The following is a 24,435-nucleotide window of genomic DNA, read 5'->3' on the forward strand; positions in this document are numbered from 1 at the left end:
AGCATTATCCTCCATAATAGCAACTATGGCATCATCTATCTTCCCAATTTGGTCTTTGATAGGCTTTATCGCCTCCTCTCGACTTCCCCATCGTGTGGCACTCAGTGGTTTCAGTGTCAGAAAGGATGTTCCCAGATGTTGCTTCAAAATTTGACATTGATGAGTTGATGCAGAGAAAAAAAATACATAGATGTTTTGAATTACATTAAAAAATTCAGCAGCCTCACTAGAAGCTGATGCTGCATCACTGACCACCAAGTTCAATGAATGAGAACTGCATGGGACAAAAAAAGCTCGAGGATTTAACTCTTGGATCTGTGTCTGCACTCGTCTGTTCTTTCCTCTCATGTTGGCACCATTATCGTAGCCCTGACCCCTCCTGTCAGCTATCGCAATTCCTGTATCTTCCAGCTTTTTAAGAAGCACGTTTGTCATACTAGCTCCTGTAGTATCAACAATGTCAATAAATTCTAGAAAATGCTCTCTGACAGTCACCATTGCAGGGACATTTTCACTAGGTTCTGTTGTTATTACAAAACGCACCATTAAAGTCATTTGTTCCGTATGGCTGATGTCAGGTGTGCAGTCCAGAGTAACAGAGTAATATCTTGCTGACTTCAGATCTGCCACAATCCTCTGTTTGGCGTTTGTTCCCAGTAACTGTATGATCTCATTTTGAATTGTTTTTCCAAGGTACTGGTGTGTGTACATTTCTTGGGTGGTGACTCTTCTTAGATGCTCCTGGAGTACAGCATCAAACTCAGCCATTAGCTCCACAATTTTAAGGAAGTTTCCACTGTTTGGCACATAGAGCTGATCTGAAGTGCCACACAGTGCTAGGTTTTGGGTAGGAAGCATTCTCACAATGGCAATGAGCCTTTTCAGAACATTTTGCCAGTAAAGAGATTCTGATGCAATCTTCTCTTGATGCTGATCATCTATGGGGGCCTTTAACCTTAGTCTCATCTCAAGCTCTTTCCATCTATGGAATGCTCTCTGGTGATTTGCTGTCTTCTCATGGCATGCCAGATTTCTAGCCAGATTTTTCCAGTCCTTTTTTTCCTGTAGAACTCAATGTGGCTGCAGCATTAGACTGGAAGAGTCTGCAACAAAAACAGCATGCAGCATTCTGGGTTTTTGAGTACATAAAGCCACGGCCTCTCCACTTTGTCACCATTGGGGATTTCACGCCAGTAATGTGTTGGACGGAAACTTCTATTTTCATTGTCTTTGGGGAACATGAAGTTTTTCACTTGCTGTGGCCCATGCAGTACAAGGAAGTACCTCAGGCTACTGCTCAAGTGGGTCCAGAGTCCTGGATCATCTAGACTTAAGGAATTAAACTCAGCAGCAGCTGTTTCTTGTACCTCCACCACACTCTTCTCTGATCTACACTTTTCTTCAGGAATGTGCATGGTTACTTCCATTTGAGATGGAGATATGGATGCTGCAGTAGCTGCCAGGTCACCTGCACTCCGACTAACTGGAAGATCAGGCATCTCCTCACCACCCACATCCTCACTGGGGCCGGAAGGCTCACCCTGAACATTTGTGTCTATGTATCTCAGGAGAGCTCCTTCCTGCTTAGATAGAAAAGCTGCCTTTGCTTTCTTTCTTTTTCTGAATGCTGCCCCAGAGGGGCATTTTCTTCTTTCACTGATGACTGATGTTCTGTGACAGTTATAGTGGCTCTCAACACTCAATTGAAGGGGACAAATAAGGAGGCTGGTAGCAGGGCCTGAGTGAGGGAAGATATCCGCATCTTAAGGGCCTAACTGGCTCCTACTACTTCAGTTGACTGCCTGTTCTCCTCAAGTGGGTTCAGGGAAGCAGCAGGAAACAGGAAGCTCCCAGAGAAGCTGGTGTTAATCAGTCCAGGCTCCTGCGGGTGCTAGAGAGGTACATAAGAGGCTCCTCCTCCTCCTCTCTCTCCCTGCAGCTCCTGCTGCTTTCTGTTATTCCCTTTCACCTTTTCTCCTGCCTGCCTGTTATGTCTCTTGTGCCCTCCTTCCTCCAGCACAGCACTCCACCATCTCTGTGCATCTAGAGCAGAAAGATTACATATGCACCAGTAGCAGACTCAATTTTCTACACTCTGGGTCCTAGTGGTGCCCCCCCCCACACAGTCTGGCACCTGAGGTGGCCGCCTCAGTTCACCCACGGTAAGTACTAGAGTCGATGGGAGAGCACTCGGTGGTCAATTTATCGTGTCTTCACTAGATGCGATAAATTGACCCACTCTGGATCTTTCACTCTGGAGGTAAGTGTAGACATGCCCTTAGAAAAAAAATGTTTTCATATATGTAGACCCTATTGTGTATTGGAATCTGCTAGAGCAGAGCCCTGTGTCCATACAGGGGGTCTTGCTAACATCAGTGGGACTCCAAACAGATGCAGAGATCCATGTTTGAGAATCCTGATAGAAGATCAGGGCTATTAATGCGTTCTTCTAAAGAGTCCAGACACCAGCTACAACAAAGATTCTCTCAGATTCTCTCAGGGCTTCCCTGGCAACCCCGTCTGAGGTGTTTACAACTTGCTAGTGGGTAATTTCACTCATGGGCTCAGAATTGGTATCTAAGTTTTTCTTTCAAAATTTCATCACTGTCACAGTCAGAGGAGAGCAATAAAAGAAGCAAAATCATATGACAACTAATTTGAAAAATATGACTGAGGTTGTATTCTTTGACAAGTAATATACACAAATGCAAAATCAATATTAATTCAGGTTTCTCAGTTTCCTGACTTTTGAGAGGTTATTGAACACATGGGCCCAGATTATCTGGTCAAACCAGGCAGCACAGGATAAGGGCTGGGGCTCAATTGATACTAGATAGCTGAGGTTAGGGCCAGCTTCATCATAAATTAGAGCAATCTGAAGGCTGCTATAACTCATACTTGGTCACCCATGGCCTCAAGATGCTGTTTTCACATTTTCACTGGCGATGCCTTCTATTCCTTCCACCACATTCCCGGGTTGAGAGGAGGAACAAGTCCCATAATCTTAACCCCTTATAACTATGAAACAGGACTGTGTTTTTAATTGAAGTTAATGGGGCTACTCAGAAAAGTAAAGTTAAGTACATGAATAAATACTCGCAGGATTGGGGTTAAGCTTCCACAAATGTTGATTTTGCATTTAATTATACGTTATTTGTCAGTCAATAAAATATCATAATACAAACTGGATTTTTTTATTAAACCCTACATACTGTACACATATTCCATGTACCAATGCTGTACTATTCAGTTAAGGTTGTCAATGAATAACTAATACCCAAAGGTGGAACAATTTCTTCGTATTATCTTATTAGCACTTATTACCTCCCAATTCCAGAAAAGTGTTTCAATCACATTCCTAGTAATATATATCTGTGGTAGATACAGATAGACTATACCCACAGCTAACATATTAAACTGTACTGCACTATAGTTTAACATCCAAATAAGGCTCTCTTTGCTGTAAGATAGATGTATTCAATTTCAAATTAAGGCCTATAATAAATGTATGCTTTTATAACATGCATATTTTTCCCCTTGAAAAATACATTTCCCGGCTCCAGAGAATATTTTTGATGCATACAGTATCTTAGCTGTAGAAGTTACAACTTGAGATGGTCACTGATTTCTTGAGGGATTTTGTATTTCTTTTTAAACTTTGTTTTCCTCTCAGCTTCCAAACTGTCTCTTGTTTCTTTTAATCTACCTTGACCGATTGTGTGATGCTAGACAGCATTAATTCTCTTAGATCATCAGAGCTGTGATTCATTTCTGCACTTTTGATAAGCTATCTACATGAATAATTAGAAGATTACAGCACAGACTATTCAACTAACCTGAAGTTCAGGTGGTATCTTGATAGTTTCCCCCCCTTTTCCAGTTCACAAAACTTCCTGGATAAATGAGTAGCTCAAAGCATACTGGAAACAAACTGACTGCTTTGGAACAACATGTCATTGCAGAATTTAACAATCCATAACCGCCATTTGGCAAAATGTGTCTGCTTTCACTACTTTTCTTACCCTAAAAATAAAACTAGGAAGGAAACTATGCCCCGAGATCCATCCATGCACATGGCGATTAAGAGAAGATGTAGTATACAGAATGGCATGTTCATCAAAACCCACCTCCTCCGGTGTTCTGAGACTGGCAAAATTGGAGTGTATCTATGAGGGTTCTCAGTGTGCCTGTCTGGAAGACTATACCCCAAAATGGGACCGACCAAAAATGAAATATTTTGCACTAGTTATTTATTAATAATAGGCTCCTACATGACCTCTGTGAATTTGGATGTAAGAGAAAGCAGAATTTGGAATAAAACTCTTATGTTAAAGGTACATCTCTGGGCAAGGGAAGGAGGGTTATGATTCCATTACACTTATCGGGCCAAATCTTCAAGTATCTGTTTACGGTCCTGTCTGCTTCCATAAGTAAACACAGGCATATGGATTTAGCCTTTGGGGCCAGGACTGGGTCTTCTGTCTTTACAAAGCTTCTAGCACACTTTTAGTGCTAATGCAATATACATACTATAAATAATGACTATCCCAGTGTGTGTGTTTGCAGAAAGGTAAGCGCTAGCCCTGGGAGAAGTTGCAACAGGGTACCTGGGGAAGAAGTGGTAGCAGGAGTGCAGCTGTTCTGAGTCAGGCATCCTCAGTGAAGCCAGATGGCTGATTATTCAAACCTCACTTATCTTAAACCCAACAGGGGACAGGACCCTTTGGCATAGAGGGGACTGGGGATAAGTGAGGTTCAGATGTTTTATTATATGCATATTATCACCATCTTGTGAATTTTCCACTTAGTATGAAAATTATAGGAAAATTGCACAGGGCACACTGAGGGGTTACATGACTTGTTCATACCAAGCACTTAAAATAGATTTCCATTGACTTCTATTGCTCAGCACCTGCAACTGTCATAAAAGTCAATTGGAACTGTGAGTGATCAGCATCTTTCAGAATCAGGCCCTTAACTGGTAATGAATTTGATAGTCATATCTCTTGACTAGAAACTTCCTTAATTAAAACTATATTTTGTCTTTCCAGGAAAAAGTTGTAGGATTTATTTAAAAAAACCTGAACCTTGGGGTAGTTCTGCAGAGGTTCAGCTAATCTTTCAGCTACAATTAACATCTAAAGCAATAGCAGCTGCTCTTTTAAGCACTTTTAACTGTCCTAGAAGTCAATGGGAATTGTGGATGCTCAACATTTTCAGGTTCCAGTCCCAAGACTGCAATTACAGAGTAATTATGGCTGCACTGTGAGAGACATCCAGTGTCTGAAAGTCAAACATAGAAATGCAATTACATAATGGAAAACTAATTTTTTTTGTTTATATTACATTATAGCCTAGAGTCCCAACTAAGACTAGGGCCCCATTAGACAAGGCACTTTAAGACAGTCCCTGCCTCAAAGAGTTAAATACACAAGACAAAGAGCAAGATAAATTGAGTATTATTAGACTCATTTTACAGATAGGCAAGCAAAACAGAGAGATTACGTGACTTGCCCAAGTTTATGCAAGAAGTCTGGGATAGAGTCAGAAATTGAACACACATCTCCAGATTCTAAAGCCACTAACTGAACCACAAGGCTATCCTTTCTAACTAGAGTTCAATAAATAGACCACAGTCACACAAAGCCTTACACATTGAAGGCTTTGCTGGTTCTGGTTCTAGCTGTGCAATCCTTTCATTTCTTCATAAGAAGTATGTAAGAAAACAATAGAAGAAAATGTGACTCACCCTCCGAGATGCGTGCTCCACTTCTGGTGCACTCGAGCCTCTCAAGCCCTTGATCAGAGATTTCTATCAAGCAGTGCCTTTTCAACCAATGCCCTTTGCCTCCTTGTGGCAGACACCAAGGATATATAGGGATATGCAGGCAAACTGCACTCAGTTCCTTCTTTACTCAGTCATTCCCTAGGAACAACCGAAGCAGGGGGGAAGAAGGGCAGGTAGTGGACTACTTATAAGAAAACATATCAAAGAACAACAGTTACTGCACAGGGTGAGTAACATTTCCTTCTTCTTCGAGTAGTGTCCCTATGGCATCCCTAGAAGGAGGAGGGAGCTTGAGAACAGGATCCAGGACCAAAGACAGTACCAATGGCATGGAACAGGGCACAATGCTTTGAAAATATATGGATTGAAGACCACATAGCCACTCTATGTATCTTAGACACTGGAACATTCTTCAAAAATGCAGTGTATGGCACTTGCAATCTGGTTGAATGCACTCTTCCCCCGCTCCCCCCGGGGTACAGATACAACCAGATATCCATTTCAAAAGTCTGTCAGCGGAAATGGGAGCCCCAAGATCTATCTGCGAAGGATATGTAGGGTCTAGGTGATCCTCTAAAATGATTAGTTTTATCCAGGTAGAAGGCTAAGGCTATGCTAATATCCAAGGTATGGAAATAGGATTCCTACTGGGAACTGTGAGGTTTCAGAAAAAAACAGTGGTAGATAGACTTGTTGGTTAACATAAAATCCGAAGTAACCTTGGGTAGGAACCTTGGATGTGGATGTAAAGAGAACTTACTGCAAAAGAACATTGGGTGGGGACAGGGGTAATTGGGGTGGGGGGAGATTTGCCATGAAGGCTCCAATCTTCACAACCTTACAGGCAAACATGATGGCAACTAGGAAGACCATCTTCACAGACAAATGAAGCAGGGAGTAAGTAGCCACTGGTTCAAATGGAGGTCTCATGAGCTGCTAGGATGGAGTGGGAGGTCTAATATGGGGGGAAAAGATTACTCAGACCCTTAATAAATCTGGACGATACTGGGTGAGCAAAAATGGAGAATTCCTCAATTGGAGATGAAAGGCTGACACAGCAGCCCAGTGTACCTTGACCAACTGATGGATAACCCAGAAGTCTTTGGATCCAGCAAGCAATCTAGGATGACGAAAAGGGAACCAACTCAGGTCAGAGGAAGTGAAAACCACACAATGGGCAAATCTCTTCCATTTCTACAAGTAAGTAATGGGGGCTGATGTTTTAACACACGCTACACCTCTGTAGAGCAGGAAACTTCTATTCCAGGAGCCAGGCTCTGAGATGTAGAACTGCCAGGTTGGGGTGAAGCATGCCAGCTGCACCCAGAGATAGGAGATGAGCAATGGTGAGGATCTTGATTAGCAGATGGACACAGAACTGAAGTACGAAAGGGTACCAAGCTTGTCTTGGCCAGGTAGCTAAGGGTCCATGGACTAGAATCTGGGTCTGCAGAGCCTGGACAGCTGATGTTCCCCACAGTGCCACCAGGAGGCCATGCAGAGCTGTAGCCAGGGAGCACTGTGGAGAGTAAGTGCTGCAGGAAGTACCACCCAAGGGAGCAGAGGTGCTGACTTTGTGATTTTCCTGGAGATGCTGGACCCCTGCTCTGCCCCAGGCCATGCCCCACACCAGACCCTGCCTCTTCCCACCCCCACTCCACAGGGAAAAATTAGTGGGTGCTCAGCACCCACCGGCAGCCAAGCTCCCCGCCTCCCCACCTCCGCCTCCTCCCAGTGCGCTGCATCTCTGCTCCTTCGTCCCCCCCAGCACTTGCTGCTGCCAAACAGCTGTAGCAAGACCTGGGAGAAAGGGGGGAGGAGCGGGAATGTGGAATGCTCAGGGGAAGAGGCAGGGCTGGGGCAGGGATTTGGGGAAGGGGTTGGAATGGGGGCAGGAGGCGGCCTGAGCATGCACCAGCACCAGAAGCAGTCGGCACCTATGGTTCTGCCTCTTCCCCGCCTCTTCGCGCCCCCACACCTCCCCCTTCCCCCCCCAGTGCCTCCTGCACACTGCTGAACAGTTGATCACAGCAGGCAGGAGGGGCTGGGAGGGAGGGGGAGGAGCTGATCAGCGAGGCTGCCCATGGGTGCTGAGCATCCACTTCCCCGCCCCATGGGAGCACCCACAGAGTTGGCGCCTATGCAAGGGAGCCAGCACAACAGTACCCTGTAGCCCTATAAATTGGCCAAGCACCCTATTTAACTCCAGGGGTTGCCCCAGGAAGCTGTCTGGACAAACACAGACTTCGGCCTGCTGTGACTCCAGATTTCACCTTGTCTCCTGATCTCCAGTCTCTGATCTCAGCCTGACTCTTGTGTCCTGACTCTGTCCTGCTACTGTTTTGTTACAGGCACCTTAGCAAAGCCATGCTTACTCCCCTTGGAGCTCCGGGGCTTCACAAGCCTGCTGGTACTGGAGGAAGAATCCCTGGCCTCAACAATACCCACTGAGATAGAGTACCTGGACACAGACCTGGGTTTTTTTTGGATCTGGCTCTTTAGATATCTAGAGTCCATACTCCTTTTCTTGGCAGCCTTCCCAGTGTGCTCCAAAGGCTTCCCTTTCTTAGGAGAAGCTGCTCTGAGGTGACAGGGCACTGGATCTGTCCGGGAACAGATGTGTGTGTGGAGGAGGAGAGGCAGTGTCTCCTGACCTGGCTGAGAGCGTGGTTGCAGGGAACATTCCACCGCCAACAGCCTGAGCTTTCTCCCCCTATTCTTCCCAGCCCTGGACTTAAGGGCTAAACAAAAGGAGCACTTCTGGGAGATGTGGGACTCCTCCAGGCAACGGACACACTTGGAGTGTCCGTTGCTCATCAGTATAGCCTCCCAGCAAGAGAGAAGCAGAATTTGAAGCCTGGTGAACCAGGCAAACCCCATCAGGAGAAGACAAAGCTCCTGACAGTCCCCTCACCTAAACCCAACTATACTAACACTAACTCCTCCTCCAAGCTAACTAACGTTGATAGAAAAAAGGTAAAGAGAAAAGGCCACGCATGCTCTAGGGGGCATACATGCTAATGTTCCATCTAGGGCCAAGGCAGTAGAAGAGGCGCAAGGCACCTGCGTGGGTCGAATGGGCAGTGCTAGCTAGAAATCTTTGATCAGGGACTTGAGAGGTGCATGTGCACCTGAAGTGGAGCACCAAAGAGAGAGACAGCTTCAAGAAGAAAGAAGTATTTCTGTTATGATTTATGCAGTTTCCCTCTTCACTGAAATCTTCTTATTTTAGTATATTTTCACTCATCCTGTGTAGTCTTTAAAAGTTCTCTGTGAAAAGAAGAAAGCAAGAGCAGAAGCTGTGTTTTAAATAAGTGATATTATATCCTTATTTCCATGCTTCAACAGGGATTGAAATAACACATTTAAATACCTTAATGTCTTTAACACGAAATACGCTAATTTGATACTCTGCTTTCTTGAAATGCTTTGTTAATGCATGCAAGAGCCCCTTAGAAGCCTAACTTTCTTGAAATCAACATAGATTTACCCTATTCTACCACAAAGTACACTGGTATTTCAAAATGCCATGCCTGAACTCATCTGCAGAAAAGGTAGGATGAGAAACAGCCCAGAAAGAAAGCTGGGACATATTAAGGTTACTGACATTTGAGAGACTGCAATGGCCCCTAGAGAACCATACAACTAATATGTCACTGAAATTAATGTTCAAAAACTTGTCAAGTGGTGCTACCAAAACATCATACTTAACAGCTTCTTAATTTGAGTTAGGCCTCCCTTGATACATGCCCTGGAAATCAAAGCAACTAGCCATCTGACTACCAGTTCCAAATAAGAGCCAGACTGTTATAACACTCAGTAATACACTGAATGCATCCGATGAAGTGAGCTGTAGCTCACGAAAGCTTATGCTCAAATAAATTTGCTAGTCTCTAAGGTGCCACAAGTACTCCTTTTCCTTTTGTGAATACAGACTAACACGGCTGCTACTCTGAAACCAGTAATACAAAGGCTGCTCTAAGAGACATCTTATCACAGATCTACAGCCAAACAAAGGCCTCCACAGCAGACTAACTGACATGAGTAATTGGATAAAATATGGATGTGTCTTGTTGAACCAAAGGATGCATTGTGTCCAATGTATTTTACAGAGTAAATCTCTTAATATTTAATCTGATGACAACAACCACCACCACTACTAAACACATACTGGGCTCTGATGCAGTACTTTAAAAACTTTGCAAGCAGCATTGTATCACCTGTTGATGATCTATATAATATTTGCAATGGGTGCTGTGTTCTTTTAACAAATAAAGAAACAGCCCCTCACATTTCCAGAGCAGAAAAAGAAAGCAGAGAATAAGAATACTGTTTCCTTCTCATAAATTTTTGTTTATTAATAATGATTTGCCAAGCTGTGGTGGAATAACTCTACCTCTTCCTCCCTTCTCTGATGGATGGTGCTGAGTGAACCCTTCTCCAGTCCTGTCCTTCAGGACAATGCTACTAATTATGTCTAGACTACATGTCCAAACCATACACAATTCTTGCTGCATCTTCCTCCATAACATTTTCAAGAGCCAGCCTCTTCTCTACACCCACACAGGCAAAACTGTTACCCAGGCCTTCACCATCTCCCATCCTCAGTACTGTATCCTCCTCTTCTCCGGCCAGTCCAACAGCTACGCCCAGTCTTAACATCCATCTTTGTCCACATCTTTCTGGCCATCACTCAGACCATAACACCCCTCGACGACTCCCTCCACTAGGTCACACCTTTATTCACCACATAAAATACAAGTTTCTAGTCTTCATCTATGGCAGATTTTTTTAAAGTAGTTCAGTGTCTCAGCCATTGTAGACTCACCATTAATTTCATCTCCTTTGTCATTTTATTAGTGGCCTCAATTTACATCCCTGGTATAAATGTGAAGACCTCTCTTAACCCCTTTAAACTCTCTGACTAGCTGGTAACCTGTTCTGCTTCTCTGTATGATTTCTCTGCAAGCTTCAGCTCACCAGGTATAGTCTAGCTGGATGCGCCTACACCATTGACTGGGTTATCTTTATAATGGGAAACAAATAAATACAATAAAGTTGTTAATTACTTTCTGCCTCCTCCATTTCCAGTGCATGACAATTCAAGTTTCTACTTCAACATCCCCTAACCAGAACTGCCAATTATGAACCCATACGACTGTACACATTCTTCTGGGCTGGAAACCATATATTGCAATTAGTCATTTTTCATCACACAAATCAATGCAATTCTCTGTGAATTCAACACCTTCTTCTGTACACCACTGGAGCACCCATCCTTTGGCTCTAGTATCAGACAATCACTTCTCATCACTCTAGTTGGCACAGGAAGGATCTTCACAGGGTGTAAACTATGAGGAATCTGTGCCCTGGGCTCAGTGCAGTAGGCAGATTGGTCAAGGTGCAGGAGCACAACCTGTTTCTGGGTGAACAAAAGAGTTAATTTGAAATCAGCTCTCTCTCCCCCTCCTGCAAAGGTGAAGAGCTGAGGAGTATTTGCTTAGAATCCCCACCTTCAGCTCAAGCCTCCCCAAAATAGTTTTTTGGGCAGAGAGCAAGCGTTAAAAACTAAATCTGAAAGGTGAATCTTGAAAAGCAATGAACGTGTATAAATCAATCATAGAATCATAGAATCATAGAATATCAGGGTTGGAAGGGACCCCAGAAGGTCATCTAGTCCAACCCCCTGCTCGAAGCAGGACCAATTCCCAGTTAAATCATCCCAGCCACGGCTTTGTCAAGCCTGACCTTAAAAACCTCTAAGGAAGGAGATTCTACCACCTCCCTAGGTAACGCATTCCAGTGTTTCACCACCCTCTTAGTGAAAAAGTTTTTCCTAATATCCAATCTAAACCTCCCCCACTGCAACTTGAGACCATTACTCCTCGTTCTGTCATCTGCTACCATTGAGAACAGTCTAGAGCCATCCTCTTTGGAACCCCCTTTCAGGTAGTTGAAAGCAGCTATCAAATCCCCCCTCATTCTTCTCTTCTGCAGGCTAAACAATCCCAGCTCCCTCAGCCTCTCCTCATAACTCATGTGTTCCAGTCCCCAATCATTTTTGTTGTCACTTTCAAGGACAGAGTAAAAATTTTTACACTATCTGCACAATGTACAAATTAGTATCTTTATAGTATTAAATAGGGTGCTATACTGGAGGATATTTTGCATACTTATTGATAATGGTTGCTAGTGGCAACTGCTAGAATACTTTTTTAAAAGTGAAATTAATGTATCGAGTTAATTTTGATCTTTCCTCACCTCAAGCTAATTAATGCACATTTGCTTCCATGCTAATCAGCCTGAGTGGTTTGCATGCAATACAGATGTCTGTCACTTTCAAGGACAGAGTAAAAATTTTTACACTATCTGCACAATGTACAAATTAGTATCTTTATAGTATTAAACATGCTATAGCATATATGTAACTGTTTTATATAGCAAAGTTGCTTACAGAATTTTGAAGACTATGGTAAAATTAAGCGACAACTGAAATTGTGTTCATAAACAAGTATTTTAACCCACTTAGAGTGGTTCTGCCCTGGGGTGAAGCTGACGGCTAAAATAGGATAGCCATGATAAATACCTGCCTCTGGACTCTGAACAACAATACTGTCACAGTTTCTATCAACTCATCTGAGTTATGTTACCACATAGCAAGCATTCTGTTCCTCCACACCAAAACACTTTCCAAAAATACACTATACTGTAATAGGTTAAGATTTTGCTGCTCTTCCATGGAACATTCCTATTCAGCTCAAACCACCCAACAACAAAAACAAAACAAAAATAGTGGGGGAGATATGCTTTTAATGTAATTAATAGATTTGAGATTTTATTTTTCCAAAGCAACTATCTTGTCATTCCAGCAGTACTGTTATTTCTCTATTCCACCTGAGCTCTAACACTACAGTAACATTTTCTGTCTTTCTGAAAAAAGGCCTCTTGTAGTTTAAATGAAGAAAACAAATGAATGAGCAAACTTTGATTACATTCTGCTGTTAGAAAATGTAAATATTTGAGTATTTGGTGTGACAGTACATTAAGAGATGTACCTTAGCAAAAAAGTTAAGCATAAACCATAACTGCCAACAGAGAGCTGTACTATCTGCCAACATATCATATTGACTATTCATGACACAAATTGACAGGAATGCCTGATTTAGAAGAAATGAAATTTTAACGTTTTGGAGTAAATTAAGCAGTATGGCTTAATATAGGCTAATGTAGTGTCACTGAGATAAAATGATATTAAAATCTATTGCATTTTAGAACTGATTTGAGGTAGAACAGTTCTAAAAAAAAAATAAAAATCAGAAGTCTCCAAAGACAAATTTTTTTTTAAAATGGGGGCCTAAAGTTAGGACCCTAACAGGAAGTGGTCTGAACTTCAAAATTTGAAGCACGCAACAGTTTCCATAAGTCAAGGGGTGCTGCCACTTATTTAGATGCCTTGAGAGTCTGATCTTGGGCAGACATTTTAAAAAATGTTGGCCAAACTGTTTAACTTGTGCCCAACTGAGAACTGGCAGATTATTAATTCTATTATTAATACATATTCTATCAGCACCTACAGCATGCTGTGAATTTTACACAACAAATGGTAGAAGGAGGATACCCTGGAAGCGTTTGCACTCTAAACTTTATATATGATACAGGAAGCAAGTGTAACACAGTAGGGAGGGGATGGAGAGGAAAGGCAGAGGTCTAGTAACAATATCACAGTAACTCAGTTTAGGTACATAAATATCTAGAATCATTAACAAATTGTTTTGAGGTATGTTTTTGTTACATTCAATTATCACTTTTCCTGTGAGTCATTATAAAAGAGGTAATATATCTCAGACAGGATAACTTGTAAGGTACCTTTGTGATTTTAGTGCAACATTTACAGCCCATATGGGAGTATTAAAATTCATTACCTGATCATATGCTTTGAAAAAAACCTTGAGGCTGATAGATTGAATAGCCATAGCCCAGAAACATAATTTTAGTTAATTTGAAATTATTTCCCTTACTTAATCCATGGAATGCTATACCCAATTCGGTTTAGGCTTTGTCTACACACAAAAATTGTACAGCTTTAACCCCCAATCCCAGTTGTGAACAGTTACGTCAGCATAAAAGGAGTAAACTAGAGCAGCATAAGCTCGGAGTTCATTCCTGAACAGGAAGAGAAATAAGCACTTTAATACCAGTATAACTGCATCCATACTAGGGGTTGCATCAGTATAACCATGGCAGGAGGGGGAGAAAAAAAAAAGTCACACTCCTAACTGAAATAGTTATACTGGTACAAAATCTGTAAGTAGACAAGGCCTAAGTTTGAACAAAAGCAGCTCCTGGAAGAAATGAAACGGTTACTCCCTTTACAAAAAGGTAGTGATCGCTGAGCTATATTTTATGTGGCAGAAACACTATCACTATAGTCAATAATAGTATTTAACAGTTCAAGAAAAATAAATAGCTAACAATTCAATCCTGCAACTTGTTCTGCATGGCAGCTGGGACCCTCAACCTGTGTGAAATCCCAGTGACTTGGATTTAGGAATTTGGGGCCATATTTTTAAAGGTATTTAGATGCCTAAGTGCAGATAGGTACTAGTAAGATTTTTTTAAAGTGCCTAAGAAGATTAGGCACCTAATCCCTGCACTCCTACTTCACTTAGGTATTTTTGAAAATTTTACCCATAAATCTAGTTTGCCCTTTCCTATGTTTATTCTTTATCTCCAGCATCCATCTTCCCTTTGTACAAATACTTTTATCGTTTCAAGTTGCTTAGTCACACCCATATTTTTGTTTGTAGTAGCTTTATGTTACTGACTCTTGATCACGCAAAACTCCCATTAACTTCATGTGCAGCTTGAGGGTGTCCTTGGTGTGTTAGTAGAATAAAAATTGTAATGCTATGTTTATAAGAAACTCATCAGTGAAAAATATATTGTTTTAGAAATCCCTAAGATGCTTTCAGATTTTTATAAAATGTTCCAATTTTATGTGATTTACCAAACCCTATCAAGCTGCTAACATCAGATAAAAGGCACATCCCTGTTTAGAGTTAACATCATTGAAAGTATTTGAAAGAGAGCTTTTAAGCAGGAGAGTTGAAAAATAAAAATATTTTGCTAAAAAGCCAACCCATCATTATCCTTCCTAAATAGGGATCATTAGGATGTACACATCTAGGAGCTGATTCCTCACTCTCTCGCCCTTTGTGTAGTAGTTTACATTTGTACAAAGAGGCTGTAAAATGTTGCAGTTTTGATTTGGTAACTTTTCACAGATGTAAATAATTGTGCATAGTGCCAAGCAATGAAGAATCAGGCCACACAGTTGTCACCATTATTAAAAGAATGTTTTTTAAAGTGAAGATAAAACAGGATCTTGCAGACTCTGAGAATTTTGCTGCAGCCCAATTAAGTCATATCAGTACTAATGCCGTCACATATTGGGATTTTCAGGAACAAAAGTTGGTTGGGTATTTTTTAAAAAGTTAACCTTTTCCTAAAGGCAAACAGAAGGATATTGCCTGAAGGACCCCGTGTCCTGGAGAGAAACTGGCTTTGAAAAGTTTCAGCAGGCAGCATGGTAATGAGCCCATTTCTATTGACTAGTTATCTTCAAAGGTGAACTCTTGGGCAGCAAAGAGGCAGCATTCAGCACCAGGCTGTTACTGTGAAAAAAGCCCTCTTTATCCATTTTCATACCAGGGTGATTTATACTATCAGACAGTCAAGCCTATTACTGCCACAGTGATTTAAAACACCAGATAGTACAGACTGCTAGCACCAAAGTGATTTAAAATTTCAAATAGTCCAGATTATTAGCACAAGGGTAATTTAAAATACTAGCCATCCCACCTTGTTGATGCCAAGGTAATTTAAAATACCTCTCAGCCTAAGCTACTGGCACACAGAGGTGAAAGAGCTAGACTGTATAAAGCAGCTTTTTATAGGCACCATGGAAAATGAAAAAAAGGATTGCCAAAAGTTTTACTGCATTCATTAATACTCTTCATGACTCAGGCAAGATTATAGGTAGCAACCCTGTGAGGAAATGGATGACTTGCCCATTGCTGAAATATTCATTGACTTAGTGGGGGATCAAGGTTTGGGCTTTCGGGGATTTTTAGACAAGGTACCTTAGTCATGTGCCAGGGCATGACCAAATAGATTGTTGTTGGGGGGCTTTGTATCCAGTTACGAAAAACAAAGTCAGCTCACAGGATTCCATCTATATAAAATATATACTCTTCCCAGGTTATTAAATGGCTATTGTAGCAACATGTAGATTTCTATAAACCAGCATACTGAATGTTACTAAGAACTCAGGTTTGCTTTAAATGAACAGCTGAATTTTGTCAACATGAGATAACTAATAAGCCAACATTTACAAAAGAATGTGTTCAGAGAAAAATCGGTGTACATTCAGCCCAAGCTATCCCCAAAAGGATGGATCATTAGTGACGTATAAATATATGAGCCCCACATTCAAATACCACCATCTCTTTGCCTTCCTGGCATACCACAAACTCCTTGGGATGATGTGTTGCAAAACATGCTCTGGAAAACTCCTTGGAATGATGCGTTTCAATGTTCAAAATACTAAGTGACATGGACAGTACTTCTCTTGAGGGGCTGTAAAAATTCATTTACAAGGCAAAACAAAAGCAGTACGTAGAACAGAGCTCAGCAACAAGGAGGGGCAGCTGTCTCAGACTACAATTACTAGAATTGTACACCCACAAGCCAGACTGGTCAGGCCCTGATTAATTCTGTCACATCTGCTGAATAAATGGTTTCTCAGCGAGGTCTCTGAACTGACACAGCTCATTCACTGTGAGAGATTCTCTTTTTGCCCAGAGATGTGGGCACTCTGCAATACTGTCAATCTGGCATCTTTAAAGAGCACTGAATCTCTTAAAAATAAGAAATTAAAGTAAATGCTTTACTTTACCTAATCTCATACAGTCTCCTACAATCCGATTGGCAGCATTTTATTATTTCTCCAAACAGGATTAATAAAGAAGGCTCAAATATGCTATAAATTGCACTGGCAGTGACGTGGAAAGTAATGGGTTTACAACTGCAGAGTTCCACTAGGGTTAGGAACTTTAACATAAAAAGTTGTCAAAACACTGAATTCACAAAGACAGGGAACTAATTGAGCAGCCCTTCCCCAAGTGCACTGGAAAACAACAAGATTACAGTCTACAAATAGCAGCTTTACACATAGATTTTTGTTAATCAAATGCAAACGAAAAACATTGCAATCTCAAACATTCAGTGAAAGGTGGGCTGAAGACATCCAAAAAAGTTAATTACCACATCTTGTATTTAACAAGATTCTAAACAAATGTACAATATAGGATACTAATATCTGTTTATTCTCAAAATGCCCTTGGGTTATAACATTGGTGCTTTTTTTCCCCTCAAGACTATGGATCTGATTCTCATTTGCACCCTTTTCACTGCCACAGTTTCCATGACACCATATGACAAGTTTACATGCCACTGCAGTGTGACACAGTCTTAGTGTGCATAAGAATCAGGCCCTAGACACTTATTTTTGGAGTCATGTAAACTCCTAATTTCTTTTAAATGTGCACAAAATTCTTGCCAATTTTGGGTGAGAAGTCTACAGGTTAAAAAAAAGTACAGGGCGTTATCTCCTACAGGGGCTGATCTAGACTCTGCAAGGGAGGCCATGTCAAGACATAGCTATGTCGGCCAAGCCCCCTAGTGCAGATGCAGTGTAAACTGGCAGGAGTTCTTCTCCCAGTGTATCTATCCCATTCCCCCATCATCATTAACTATGCTGACAGAAACAGTGTTTGCCAGCACAACTGTATCTACTCTGTGGATTTGGCCAGCATAGCTATGTAGGCTAAGGGTGTTATTCTTTCCACACTCCTAGATGACACAGCTATGGTGGCAAAACTGTGTAGTGTAAACTAGGCCTCACCAGGCAATGGAACTATCTTGGGTCATAACTTTGCAAGGTCGCAGCTGGATTGGATGGAGATTGGCTCCACACTAAGGAAGGGGCATACTCCACATATAGTGAGGCAGACCATAATTGGTCTGCTGTAGGAGAGAGGGTATGGTACAGATCCTTCCATCCCCCTCACCCTGTGCATGGGGGATATCTATGCTTCGGACAGTGTAGCCACTGGACTCCATGGCTTCTCTGCAGATGGGGTGAGGAGATTCCTTCTTCCAGTCTTGTCCTGCCAGCCCACTCCTTATGCATGATCCCTGCTCAGTGTCAAAACTGCTTAACCTTCACTTGTCATCATGTCCTTAGTGTGTAATGGTTGTTTTTACTGTAGTGATGTACATAATGACAGATCTTGACTGGAATTGCACTTGGTAACCTTAATGATAAGTTAAAAATGTGCTTGTGTGGGAATAATTATAAAAATTCCTCACTATTTTGCTTTTTCAAAGAGTTGTAGGATAAAAATAAGTATGATTTGTACCCAATCCATTATAACTGTACCTCACTTGGCTAAGTACACCACCTGAGAGCAATATAAAGCCAATGTAGACTCAACGGAAAGAGAATGGTCTGATCCTGCAGTCCATACACAGGCTAAACTCCCTCTGTAGGCAATACTTTTGCCTATAAAGAGAATGAAAGATTAGCCCTATGTGTACATTTCTAATCTATTTTTTAAAAAGCACTTTCAATTATCACAGAACATTTCAAACCTATCAAAATTGCATATTTTAGCTCTGTCACTAGTACATAAAAAATCTGAACATCTCTCTTCTTAATTCAAGGGGAAACCAAAATGTGTTGAACCTGTTAACACATTTTTAGCTTCCTTCCCTCAGCTCTGTTGGAGAATGGGAAATTGAGAGCTAAACCTACTTCTCCTAATTAAGGAAAATCAATCAGGAACAGCAAAAAACAGTTTCAGGAAATTGACCATTAGTCTCATTTCTACATCACAGCTGCTGAGAGATACAAATAGGAAAGTGGAATCTTTTAAAACTTAATTTCATGATCTGACTTTCTTAAAATGCCCAAAACAAGATCTGATCAAAATAAGAAGATGAGGCACTAATAATAAATAAAAGTGAACACAGTTTTAGGCATGTGTGATCATAAATATGATTAATTTAACTGAATTTTATAGCAGGGATTCTCAGAATTCCATAATGTGAACCACAGCTTGATATGCAATGGTTTCACGAACACCTCTCCTCATATTCATGATCTTACAACATCCCTATGGCATCTACAGTGATGGCTTATATGGCAAAGTGATATTAGAAAAGTATTAGATATCTTGAATGCAATTTAGCAGCTGAAAAACAAAAAGCTACCAGCACATGCCTGACCCAAAGCCCACGGATATCAATGAGAGCACATTAACATTAATGGGCTTGAATCAGGCCAATGTGACCAGCCAATACAGACTATAGTTTGAGAACCCCTGTATAGATATATTATGTGTAAGAAACAGTTTTCAAGGCAAGTCATTTCTGAAGGTCATATGAGCACACTTTGCACACTTGCAATTAGCAACATAAAACTTTCTCATTACATTACTATTCCCAGCACACGATGTGGCAGCTGAGAAAGAAATCAACTCAATTATGTGTGTTGGACAATGAATGAACCAAGTCTATAGTAGCCTTTTTATAACAAAAAAGCCTGAGTAATGAGATACTTGCCTGAACTATCAATGAAAAAGGTAAAAGGGGAAATGGTCTTCTGTTTCTTAAGCAACCTTCTAAGTGCTGCTCGCTCAAGAGAAATCTGTAATGAACTCTTAATTTTTTTTAATCTTTAGCTTTCAGTGTCACATAAAAGGGCACAGGCACATCACATTTTGCCCAAAATGTAAGCTTTGTAACAAACAGTTTACCAGGATATTGCCAAAGCCTACAACCACAGGAATGTTTCCATAATTTTTCTATTATTTTAGTATCTAATATAGTTTCTTTAATCAAACAAACCTCCTCTGCAGCATTTGCAGCCAAAACGTTGCTCCTTTGTGTTAGAGCATGAGACTCGAAGTGAAATTGACTAGAAAAAAAATCTAATCTTGACCAATTTTGAGAAAAATGAAAAACTAGTAGCTCTGGCCCCAACATACCCCACTCAATCCCTGCCTAACTAGAGTACTTGTATCCGGAATGGACTTCCAGAGAAGTTAACATTGAGTCATCCAAAGGTCACAGAGGAAGTCTGTGACAGGCACTTGAACCCAAGTCTTTCAAGTTCTAGGCTAATACCCTAACCCAGGGGTGGCCAACCTCTGGCTCCGGAGCCACATGCAGCTCTTCAGAAGTTAATATGCAGCTCCTTGTATAGGCACCAACTCCGGGACTGAAGCTACAGGAGCCAACTTTCCAGTGTGCCGGGGGGTACTCACTGCTCAAGCCCTGGCTCTGCTACAGGCCCTGCCCCCACGCCACCCCTTCCTGCCCCCTCCCCTGAGCCTGCCGTGAATCATAGACTCATAGAATATCAGAGTTGGAAGGGACCTCAGGAGGTCATCTAGTCCAACCCCCTGCCCAGAGCAGGACTAATCCCCAACTAAACCATCCCAGCCAGGGCTTTGTCAAGCTTGACCTTAAAAACTTCTAAGGAAGGGGATTCTACCACCTCCCTAGGTAACGCATTCCAGTGTTTCACCACCCTCCTAGTGAAAAAGTTTTTCCTAATATCCAACCTAAATCTCCCCCACTGCAACTTGAGACCATTACTCCTTGTCCTGTCATCTGCTATCACTGAGAATAGTCTAGATCCATCCTCTTTGGATCCACCTTTCAGGTAGTTGAAAGCAGCTATCAAATCCCCCCTCATTCTTCTCTTCCGTAGACTAAACAATCCCAGTTCCCTCAGCCTCTCCTCATAAGTCATGTGTTCCAGACCCCTAATCATTTTTGTTGCCCTTCACTGGACTCTCTCCAGTTTCTCCACATCCTTCTTGTAGTGTGGGGCCCAAAACTGGACACAGTACTCCAGATGAGGCCTCACCAATGTCGAAAAGAGGGGAACAATCACATCCCTCAATCTGCTGGCAGTGCCTCTACTTATACACCCCAAAATGCCATTGGCCTTCTTGGCAACAAGGGCACACTGCTGACTCATATCCAGCTTCTCGTCCACTGTCACCCCTAGGTCCTTCTCTGCAGAACTGCTGCCTAGCCATTCGGTCCCTAGTCTGTAGCGGTGCATTGGATTCTTCCGTCCTAAGTGCAGGACTCTGCACTTGTCCTTGTTGAACCTCATCCGATTTCTTTTGGCCCAATCCTCTAATTTGTCTAGGTCCCTCTGTATCCTAACCCTACCCTCCAGCGTATCTACCACTCCTCCCAGAGGGAGGCAAAAAAAGCATTGAGTACATTAGTTTTTCCCACATCCTCTGTCACTAAGTTGCCTCCCTCATTCAGTAAGGGGCCCACACTTTCCTTGGCTTTCTTCTATTTGCCAACATACCTGAAGAAACCCTTCTTGTTACTCTTAACATCTCTCGGTAGCTGCAACTCCAGGTGTGATTTAGCCTTCCTGATTTCACTCCTACATGCCCGAGCAATATTTTTATACTCATCCCGGGTCATTTGTCCAATCTTCCACTCCTTGTAAGCCTCTTTTTTGTGTTTAAGATCAGCAAGGATTTCACTGTTAAGCCAAGATGGTCGCCTGCCATATTTACTATTCTTTCTACACATTGGGATGGTTTGTCCCTGTAACCACAATAAGGATTCTTTAAAATACAGCCAGCTCTCCTGGACTCCTTTCCCCCTCATGTTATTCTCCCAGGGGATCCTGCCCATCAGTTCCCGGAGGGAGTCAAAGTCTGCTTTTCTGAAGTCCAGGGTCCGTATTCTGCTGCTTTCCTTTCTTCCTTATGTCAGGATCCTGAACTCGACCATCTCATGGTCACTGCCTCCCAGGTTCCCATCCACTTTAGCTTCCCCTACTAATTCTTCACGGTTTGTGAGCAGCAGGTCAAGAAGAGCTCCGCCCCTAGTTGGTTCCTCCAGCACTTGCACCAGGAAATTGTCCCCTACATTTTCCAAAGAGTTCCTGGATTGTCTGTGCACCGCTGTATTGCTCTCCCAGCAGATATCAGGATGATTGAAGTCGCCCATGAGAACCAGGATGTGCGATCTCGTAGCTTCTGCGAGTTGCCAGAAGAAAGCCTCGTGCCCTCGCTCCTCCCCACAAGAGCCTCCTGCATGCCAGGAACCAGCTCTTTGGGAGGTGCGGGGAGTGACAGGGAGGCACTGATCAGTGCAGCTGCCAGTGGGTGGTAGGTGCTGGGAGCTGGGGGGGGGGCAAGGGGAAGAGGAGGGATGGGGAGCTGATAGGGGGCTGCTGACGTATTACTGTGGCTCTTTGGCAATGTGCGTTGGTAAATTCTGGCAGCTTCTCAGTCTCAGGTTGGCCACCCTGCCCTAACCACTGGAACATCCTCTTCCTTTTTCCTGAAGACTTCCTACCAGGGACTCTTCTAGCTACAGCTTGCTCCAAGTGAGGATCTCCATGGATAAAATAATACAGCCCTAGGATGTGCATCACCTCTGTTCTGCCTACTCCTTCCCCTGGTCTGTCCAGTCCCCAACCCTTAACTTAAAGCAAATTCCAGACACTGAGCGCCTTCTGGAGGGACTGAAAGAGCGAGAGGGACAGTTCCACAGGAGAAATTTAGCCCAGCCTCTCACAGAAGGGGGAAATCTGAGCACATATAGATCTTAGGTGGGATGGGGAAGCAACCTGAGCTTGTGGTGTTTAGAGGTTGGGAGCTAAAAACTGAAGTAACCTATGATCAGCAATGTGTGTACTTGAGAGGACTTATAATGCAAATGAGCTTCATTAATCATGAGCTAATAGTCATGAGTTCCTTGACAGCCAGTTTTAGGACCTTTCCAAAAAAAGGAATTTTAATTGGCTTTCTAGATAGAGAGCAGTGCATTTTTTTTTTTTTTAATAAATACTGTGGTCTGGCAGAGTCCATTCTCAAACCACACCTTGACCTCCTAAATGGAGCTATAGGTAATTTCCAGTGGCAGGAATGAAACACATTAACGCAGGAAGCAATTACATTCTTTGCTGATTGTGGCAGTGGAGGATCACCAGCTAACTACAGCACTTTTTAAAGGAAAAAGTCAATTTCCATCTTTTAGTTTTACTTGTAATCAGCCATCACCATGAAAGCTACTAACATTTCTCTCTCACCATCAATACTGCTCTCCTGGTTGCTGAAGATACTAAAAAGACACAAGAGTAAAATAAAAAGGGGAGAAGAAAAAGACTTGCAGAACCATATAATCTAAATTAGAATAATTGCTAACACAAACAGGCTCACTGCCAAATGTACGTGGGTCAGACATAACAGTCCACCACAAAGCAGATGCAGCCATACTACTTACTCTCTCTCTCTCTCTTTTTTTTTTTTTTTTGGCTTAAAAGCCTTTTCCACTGAGCAGATCCTGAAGCAGAAACATCTAAATGTATGCTAATGCCCAGCAGAGCAATAGCTTCTTTTGATTGATTCAACAGTACTGAAAGATCAAACCACTTATTATACAAACAACCCAAGTCTTCATTTTGGTACATGTCTACATGAAAGCTGGAAGGAAGTGAACAAGCTAGCTACTAATGGCTTACATGGATCTGAAAGTGACAACATTTTTAAATGCTTAGAGGTAAAAGTGCATTTTTCTTAAATTGTCACATCAAGCCATAAAGTTCTGGAAAACATGTCATTCTACTGTTAAAGGAAAGAACTTGTAAGATTTATGAAGGGAAAGCACTTCTAGGAACTTCAGGAAAACCATGAGAGTTTAAAATAAACACAGGATAATTAGGTAATTTTCCAGTCAGTTACTCTCATGAAATAGGGTTAAACCCATAATGTAATGTTACATAAATTCATAAGAAGTTAATGAGTGTCTGCTGCTGGAGCTCAGTGACTAACGCCCTTAGCTAGCAGTCAAATAAGCCTCTTATATGAACTTGTCACTACAGATTCACACTGGAGTCATGTGGGCTATATATGGAAACATCCTACTAAAATGACAATACTGAATATCCTAATAAGGAAAGGCTAAAATGCGGTTCTTGTATTTATCCTCTAGAATTCAGTAGAATCTATAGCTGTCTTCACAGTGGCATTGCAGGATCATGGAACATTGTGCAGCCAAGTGCTATGTAAGTGTCCTCCTAAATCTTTGCAAATGAATCTAAATCCTGACAGCAGTATTCTTGCTGTTCTACTCATGGGTCTCTCCTGGGCACAGACTGTCAATTGTCCTGAATTATGACACTTTATGATGCAGAGAAAGTCCACCAAAGAATGAATGAAACCAAACACACACATTTTCATTTATGTTTAATTATTTGAAACCTGATTTCAGCTGTCAAATAGTGATTGTGTGTTTAATGCAATCACCCATATCCACTACTTTTTTAAAAAAATGCATGCTGGAATATTTTATTTTTTATTTGTTTGCTTTAAAACTGTGCAATAAGTGGGATAGATCATATTGGATTATCTTCATGATCGTACATTCTTAGCTCACAGGTTTCACTACTTTCAACTCCCTCCAGGAGGTTCTTTTTTGGGTTTATCCCTATGAGGCAGCCCCTCAAAGTAAACTATCATGTGCTTATGGCTACA

General features: G+C 41.9%; 1 protein-coding gene across 3 annotated transcripts in view; it reads right to left on the minus strand.

Moving 5' to 3' along the window:
- ATP8A2 (ATPase phospholipid transporting 8A2) overlaps positions 1-24,435 on the minus strand; it is a 690,440-nt gene that overhangs the window by 263,516 nt on the left and 402,489 nt on the right. The window lies entirely within an intron of this gene.

This window comes from Lepidochelys olivacea (genome assembly GCF_965140295.1).
Source record: "Lepidochelys olivacea isolate rLepOli2 genome assembly, chromosome: 1".
NCBI lineage: Eukaryota > Metazoa > Chordata > Testudines > Cheloniidae > Lepidochelys > Lepidochelys olivacea.